This window comes from Bactrocera oleae, chromosome 4 (genome assembly GCF_042242935.1).
Source record: "Bactrocera oleae isolate idBacOlea1 chromosome 4, idBacOlea1, whole genome shotgun sequence".
Classification (NCBI taxonomy): domain Eukaryota; kingdom Metazoa; phylum Arthropoda; class Insecta; order Diptera; family Tephritidae; genus Bactrocera; species Bactrocera oleae.
In genome coordinates this window covers 52626927-52635300 of record NC_091538.1, presented here as the reverse complement: position 1 = coordinate 52635300, position 8374 = coordinate 52626927, and the positions used below count along the sequence as shown (strand labels likewise).

The 8374-nt window shown below is 32.2% G+C and overlaps 1 long non-coding RNA gene across 2 annotated transcripts in view; it reads left to right on the top strand.

Annotated features, from left to right (window-relative positions):
* Window positions 1-7743: 7743 nt before the first annotated feature.
* Window positions 7744-8374, top strand: part of LOC118680990 (uncharacterized) — a 36365-nt gene continuing 35734 nt past the window's right edge. The window contains exon 1 of one of the 2 annotated variants that reach the window (XR_004976619.2): window positions 7744-8142. This is a non-coding gene — a long non-coding RNA (uncharacterized lncRNA). The remainder of the gene's footprint in view (window positions 8143-8374) is intronic. The other variant, XR_004976620.2, reaches the window with a different exon arrangement.

The window sequence follows — 8374 nt, the reverse complement described above, 5'->3', positions numbered from 1 at the left end:
AGCCTGAGACATTTGTCAAAGCTATTTTCAGAATATAAAGTCGAATGATTTAATGCGTGATCTAGTTAGGAATGATTATGCAGTTTGTCAAAGCATTGGACCAGCAGGGATATTGTTTTAACTACGATTTAAAAAAAATTTCAAAGCTTGGTATACAGAAGTGGAAAGGCGGAAATTCTTGTTGGTTCTCAAATACGCCAAATAAGAGAGATAGAGATTTTATAAAAATTAAAGCTTGAGAAAGTTTTGTGTTCATTACCGAAAATATGCCTAGGTAACCATAAAGAACCAAATTATGAACAAATGGTAAAAATTATGGTGAGGAACTTTCAGATTGTGAGTATCAGCTAATTTAGGAAATTATGGTGAGGAATCGTGAGCGCTGTTTTTCCAGGGTCTATAAGTGATGGTAAAAAGTTACCAAGGATGATGGGATCGACATTTTGTCAAATAAAAATGAGGTAACCAGTCGTAAAAGTAAGTTGAGAGATCTTTTTGAAGATATTTGCTCTTTTTAAGTTTTCTTTATGTATGTTTAGGAATCCTTAATATGGATGCTATATTTATATATTATATATATATTTTGTTTTACACAGTTGAACTATTTAAAAAAATTTTTCGAGACTCGGTTTTCACCAATTTAGGACCTTAAGGGAATTGTTTAAGAATCATTGGATGATCCTTTTGAATTTTGAATTCGAGACAATTCAGCAGAATTTTAGCTCTATGAAGTCTAGTATAAAATAATCAAAAGACGTAACATAAACATTTTCTTAGTGAAGGAACTATAAGCTGTAAAGAAAATTTACCGTTTTAAAGTTTTTCATAAATCAGGATTCATGTTTCTTCACAAAACAAGCGAATATAACAAGGAATTAATATCTTCAACTTAACTAATTGATTAGTTAAAATCATTTAGACGTTCTCAGCGGCATCACTGTGGGTGACCAACGCACAGGCACTTGTAGCGCCATTAATGTCACTCACGCTAAACGAGGTCTTCAATGTGGCACGAACACATACCCACCTTAAACTCGACAGCATCTTCTAAATTGGGCTTCATGGTATTACGTTTTCTAATGCTGCTGACGGACGACACACAATTGGCGGCCAGAGCTTCCTGGCGCTGTCTTACCACGATCTACCCCTTCATTCCTTCAAGCAATTCTTGGTCGCAACAGCCTTTCTCCGACAGCCGCTATTGGCATGGCTGATGACGCAAATGGATTTAGTGCACTGTTATGTTGCGTGCAATACCGTTATTCACACTGTTCGTTAGCGGAGAGCTGTGGCTGCTTGCCGCTTAATTGAATTCAATAAATTAAATGTTTATTTCGCTCGGCCATATTTTAATACGTTTGCGCCGGTGGAACAATGAAATTATAATCAAAAACACAAATTACCAGCTAAGAAGATGGCAGGTGGAAATATGTGTATGGGCAGATAAAGCAAAGGCAAGACGAACAAAACGTGCAGCATACTTCAAGGCGCTGTGCGTGGAACAGCATTTAAGTTATTTACCTCAGGCACCAAACGAAGCCAATTTTCAAGAGCTACAAGTACAAAGTGATAACTGCAGGAGAAAACAAAATATCCGCGAGAGAAACAAATTACAGCAACAGCAACACTATACGCGACAATGATAATGTTGAGTGCAAAAATATGTAAAATCAGCCGGAAATTTGTGGTTTGCGTAAATGAGATGCCGCACTCGGTATGAGAGCCGACAATAATTTGCCAACGGATGGGTGAAAACAAGCGTGTTACAATGGCTGGGAACGTGGATATAATTTAAACTACTTTTTTTACACTTCCGCGAATTTCGAATTTGAGCAACAACTGGCAGCATGGCGCCTGAATGTGAATCCGGAAGAGATCTAGGCAAGCAAATGGATTTGAGTATGTATAAATACGTGTAAGTGTATGGGTTTTTGTGTGTGTACGTAAGGCACGCTTGGCACACAAATCGGTTTATCAAGATACAAAATTAAATCTAAAATTCAAATTTACAAACAAGCGCGTACAAATAAAGCCATACAAATGGCGCGTACGCCCGCATATATATGCAGGCAAGAATGATATTATACTCTCGCAACATATTGCTACAGAGTATAATAATTTTATTCACATAACGGTGGTTTGTAACACCCTCATTTAGCATAGTTACAGTGATCCGATTTAGAGAAAATTGGCCTCATTTTGTTCGCTAACTTGTTGCTATTTTTAAGCAATTTTATAATGCCACTCTCATAGGCACCATCGTCCGCACTCGACTTTCACAAACTTTCAGTGAGGCGAATTCGGCATTGAAAAAACAGTTAGTAGTCTCAACCAAGCTCAAAATATACAATTGTTGATAGTTCAGATACGAATTAATTGTTTGACAGTAGGGGAGCAGCTTAAAGTGTTGTAGATGATTCCTAGCCAACCCCACCAAATACATAGAAAAACCTTCCTGACAGTATATTCTGGCTTGACCACCACTAGCGCCAACGCACCGCGATTCGACCATGACCATTTTCGCTTGATGTTGTCGTACAAGGGTTACCTTTTATATTTCCGGATTAGAGAACAAAAACAAATTTTAATCAGCGAAAATTGTTTTATTGTTTATCAAAATATTCTCCATTAAGATGTATACATTATTGCACGCGTTTGAATCTATTTTCGAAGCACCTTGATTGAGGTATCTCCAAAATATGCGTTCTGAACGTATTAACCGCCTCTTCAGGTGTCGAAAAACGTGGACCTCTTAATTTATTTCATGCAATATTGAATGTGTTTTGTCCCACTTATAGTTGTCTCAACCTCAGGATAGTTCACATGATTCACTTGATGGAGCTTCATCACCAAACATTGAATTAAGTTCAAAAATAATCGCGTAAAAATGTTCGCGTTTTAATTTCATTTTTTTGCCAAAATGAATATTTTAAGTTACTGTAAACAACACAAATATTGCTCGTAAGTCAAAACGTTCCGAATATGTATAACATCAAAAATGTCAAACTTTCAGATAAAGTTGTGAGTTGCAGATTGCAACACTATGGTTGCCAAACTCCGAAATTTGAAAGGCAACCTATGTAAGTAAGCCACTCTCCATCACCAATAAACATTCGCTTCAGAAATGCATCGATTTTGCTGTAAATTCGGTCCACGAGGTTTTTTTTTCTCGGTTGGCTCTCATACATCGAGCTTCTTTTTGCTAGCCAACCTTAATTAAAAGATTGAAACGGCTTTTTGTGCAATATTTGGTATCTGTGCAATTGAAACAATGGGTTTTCGCCTTTGACGAAGAAAAACTGTAAAATAATATATATCATATAAATCAATTTATATAGCTATATATATATACATATTATACCATACTGAGTCAAGCAATCTGTCTCCGTAGTTCTTAGTACGAAATCTTATCTTTCTGAAGTTATATAGCGTAAACCGACTTATATTTACAACGCGAGATACAGAATAATAAGGTCATATATTGGAAAAATAACATACATATTTTTGGTTTTTACTAGACCTCATAATTTTTTATCGTTCATTATCTACTATATTTTTTTTAATTTAGTCTTTAAATTTAAGATTTTTCAGTTATTTACGAATTTAAAAAGAATTCATTAAAATATTTTCGTGTCCTCAGGAAACAAAAAGTTATTTGGTGTTAAAAGTTCAAGCAATCAAATTTAAATTGCAAATTTCGAGGTAATGTTTGTTTGCACCCGAACTTAGCCCTCCCTTACTTGTTATATATTTACATATGTTCATGTGACGTAAGAATAATGTAAATGTGCATGTAATGCTAAAAATAAAAATAAAAATAAATAAATAAGTGAATTAAAAAGGAACAATTGTTTCTAAATAAATAATAAAAAATACCTACATGTATAAGAAATACGTTATTTTTTTCCTTACCGTCATTTTCAGCACCAACATATACACATACATATTTTATACATATGCAAATAGCAAATAAAATTTTGTATGCAACACCGCGCACGTGCTGCGCTCAAAATTATACTTCACTCCCATAAATATTTACTAATATGGTTCGTTTGCCCTTGTACATATGGATTTGTGTATAAATGTGCGTGCTACAATACGCTTCCGCGTAAAATTTTACGTCTAAATAATCGCTCGTACACGCATAAAATTTTAAAAAGGTTTATTTACCAGATGTATGTAGCATACATTTGGGAGCAGAGAAGGCGTGAAATCGTATAGGAGGCTGCATACTTTTAGGTGTGATAATGTAAATTGCTTGATTATCACACATTCAAAGTTCAAATATCAAATTTATTAAAAGTTTATTTATCATGATCTGTAAATTTTTTTCATTGTATTCAGTAATGTTAACTTTTTTTATGAAAATCATCTTCTTCGATGAGGCTCACTTTTATCTGAGTGGTGCAGTAAATAAACAAAAATGTCAATTGTACATTAAAGTTAAGCTAATGGATCACGTGATCGGAATGAGTTCACAAATCTTCAATGAAAATATTCGGGAGAACGAAAAAATGTTAAAAATCATCGGTACTAGCTATAGGTGAGCATTTGATCGACGGAAACTGTTTCTGCGATCTTGCGCTAAAGATATCTAAACAGTCCTTGAATGGGCTACGATTGCCAAAGGATGAACAAAGTGATCGGAATGACGTATACGCAAAACTATCGCGTAGCTCTCATTACCCAAGCGCATTTTTGGGAATAGAAGAAGTGATCGGAGTGTGGGAGGCGCACAATTTGCCGAAGATCACAAATACCTTTATTTCTATATATCTATTTACATATATCATTTGATTTATGGTTTCCCTTTAGTTTTCAAGTTAATCGAAATGATAATGGAAAATCGTTATTGAGGCAAAATCGACTTAACATCTCGAAAGAGTAATCGTTTTAAGCAAAGATTGAAAAGACTTATAGATTTTCTAGATGCAAAACTAAAGGTTTTAAAGTATACAACAATTCCTCAGTCTCTTCTGCGTTCTTTTGTATTCAATTGATCTTTGACTGTTTTAATCTTTCACTGTTCTGATCTGTTCGTAATCTACCAAACCGGATTACTTAAAATGATATAGCAGCAAGAAATTCGACTGACTGACAACTAAGAAAAGCAAAAGCCGTAATAAGGGAAACAGTTAAGTTTATATTCCGAAGGGGAACAGAGAAAATTTCGTGGCATAACTCTGGTGTTAGGAGAGATTAAACGGATTGTTTCTTCTTAGAATTAACATTTTAGAAATCGGAAAAGATAAGAAAATAATAAATTTAAAAATTTTTATGTTATGTCGAACAAATTTACTAGCCAAATAATTTGGAAGACAAATTTAAAATGCCAACAAAGAAAAATAGCTAAAGAGGCCTTCCTAAAACAACGTAAGACAAAAAAAAGCAGTATATCAATGTAGCCATACATAACCTTACTTTACATTTATTTATAGTATACATATATACATAACTGTTATAACTGATAGAATGACTTGTCAGCAGTGAAAAATGTGCGAAGCTAATTTTCCGATTTAGTGTTTGACATGACAATTGTTTTTGAGTTTCGTACATATTTTCAGAGTTATTATAAATGGTTATTTCCTGCTAATCACAACAATAAAGGAAGTAAAAATAAAACGTGTAAATTGTAGTCAACTAAAGAAAGGTAAAATATAACGCGAACCGATGAATTTACAAAATGAAAATTAATATGATAACGTTGATTATTTTTGTACAACGTTGATTTTCTCCGCTATTGAACGTGTTGGACATCGTAAAACTACATTAGTTGTTTTTGTAGACAATGTAATTTCTCATTTAATGCCAATAATTCGACATTACCAACAGCGAAACGCAATAAAGAGAGAATTACAAAATGTTTGCTATGAAAAAAGGAAATTTTTGTAATCGATAGCGGAAGATACCAAAATTATTCCACGCACGCAATAACTGTGTAACATTGAGACGCAAGAATGCTCTTGTGAATATATGTATGTATATATAGGTATGGGTGTGTATGTATGTGTGTGAATGCCTGTATGTCCAAATAAAAGTGTCAGTTATTGCACATTTTACTAACATTTACATTATTTCCGATACAAATTCATACATTAAGGTAGGCTCAACTTTTATGACAGAAAAAAGAGTAGCGATTATTTACGGGAAAATCTCTTGAAAATAAATAAATAAGACTTAAGAATAGAAAGTTCATCGGCGAAGACAGCAAGTCAAAACTAAGCAATAAAACAAATTCGTATCGGCCAGGAAGTATTATGTAAACTTTTAATTTTAACATAATTTGGAACAGAGTTGCCACTTAATAATAACGTTGAAAATATAACAAAATAAATATTAAAATACGAGGGTTCTACAAAAATTCGATAATTTAAGAATTATTCAATTTAGTCATATTGTGTAACAGAGTTGTCACCTACTATTACGTTAAAAAATTTTCAAAAAAATTTAAGGAAATAAAGGATTCTAAAAAAAATTTCAACTTTTTTCATTTCGGAATTCTTCAATTTAGTCAAAGTACATAATAGAGTTGCCACCTAATAAAAATCATAAAAATATGACAAAATATATAAAAATACATAGATTCTAAAAAAATCGGAAGTTTAAGAATTCTTCAACTTAGTCATATATGTATTAGTGTTGCCACCCATCGAACTTATGCGAAACAAAATATTAAAAAATTCGTGTCATAACACGTAAGATATCTAAAAAAAACTTGGAGAAATTAATAACAAAGCCATATTTTGAAACAGAGTTGCCACCTATCAAAAATAGTAAAACTAAAAATAAAACGAATGTCTGACAGATACAATCATCAAATTAATACAATATTGGAACTTGAGCGCCAAAAGACGTTTAATAAAGTTCTTGGTAAAGTATAGGTAACAGAAGGAAGGAAGCCTTAGAGTAAAGTTGCCACATATTGGAAAAACGTGTGCTGGACCAAAAATTATCCATAAGTGCCTAATGTAAAATGCTAAAGAAAGCCTTTCGCAAAAAAATGTGAGAATGTAAAGTTTTTACTTTAGAAATACTCAGGAATAAAGTTGACAACTGCCGAAATAGAGTTACCGTTAAATGAAAAAAATTTTAATTATATATTGTGGTCATCAAAAAGTATTTTATGTAAGTTTCACATGGCAAAACTAAAGATAATATGTATACACTTACATTAAGAAAATACAAACAAAACAAATAAAAACTAAAAATAATTCTTCTGAATGTCTTTCTGTTTCCTACAGGGCTATGTGGTCTCATATAATACTTCTTGATTATTCGATACACCGGATCAGAATTCATTAAATTTATAAGTATAGTTTTACCTAACATTACTTATACAATCTTCAGTCTCTTTTTATTATCGAAATTTCTTCATAACTCATATTTTACGGTTTTATTTTCCGTTAGGGGGAGACTTATATATTATATATTTCTTGACTAGGCCACGAATAATTCTCAACACTTATCAGCAATTTCAGAAATATTTTCCACCCTAATACAAATATAATATATTATATATACATACATTTATATTATATATTTAATTAACCTCAGCTACCTTTTTGGCAACAGTATTCGTTTATTTATTATAAAATCGCCAAATTCGATCAACAACTTTTTTCTATGTTTTCGACAAATTCCACAAAAAGTTTTTACCCATTTTACACGTTCTTTCATCCACCTGCTGACATGCCGCACGACTTTTAGCACAAAAAATTATTCAAACAAAGAAGAAAATATTTATTAAGCTGTCAAAAAAATTTTTTATTTCATTTTCCTTTTACGCTTGTCCTTTTTTATATTCTTTTGATTGTGGCATTTGAGTGATTAAAAGGTGTTCCGCTTTTTACAAAAAAACGGTTAACTGTCAGCTCGTGGATTTTCCGCTCATCGCCCACGTGCTTGTGCATTTGTTTGTGGCAGAGTTGTAAAAACTTTTTACCATTAGTTCGTGTTCGAAATTAAATTCTGTAAAATTTATAATAACTTAATTAACAGTAGAGTTTAAATTTTTAATTTGTAATTATCGAAGAGAGTGAGTAATTACATTTTGGAGCTAACGGTACCGTAAATATTACCTTGATGCTCACTTTTCAATTATTAATTATTATTAAAGCATAATCAAAGTAAAAAGATATAAATGTGAGTATATTTTTATGAATATCGAACAATATATGGACTATTTATATTATTAAAGGGTGTTTCTTAAGAGGTGCGAAACTATTCTGTCATATAAAATATAAATATTTTGCCACTATTTATGCCAGGTAACCGCCGATATAGCTGCCATACAAACTGAACGATCTGAATCAAGTGTTTGTATCGAAAAGTTTTTCATTTTGCGAGATATCTTTACAATAATATAAATTGTTCA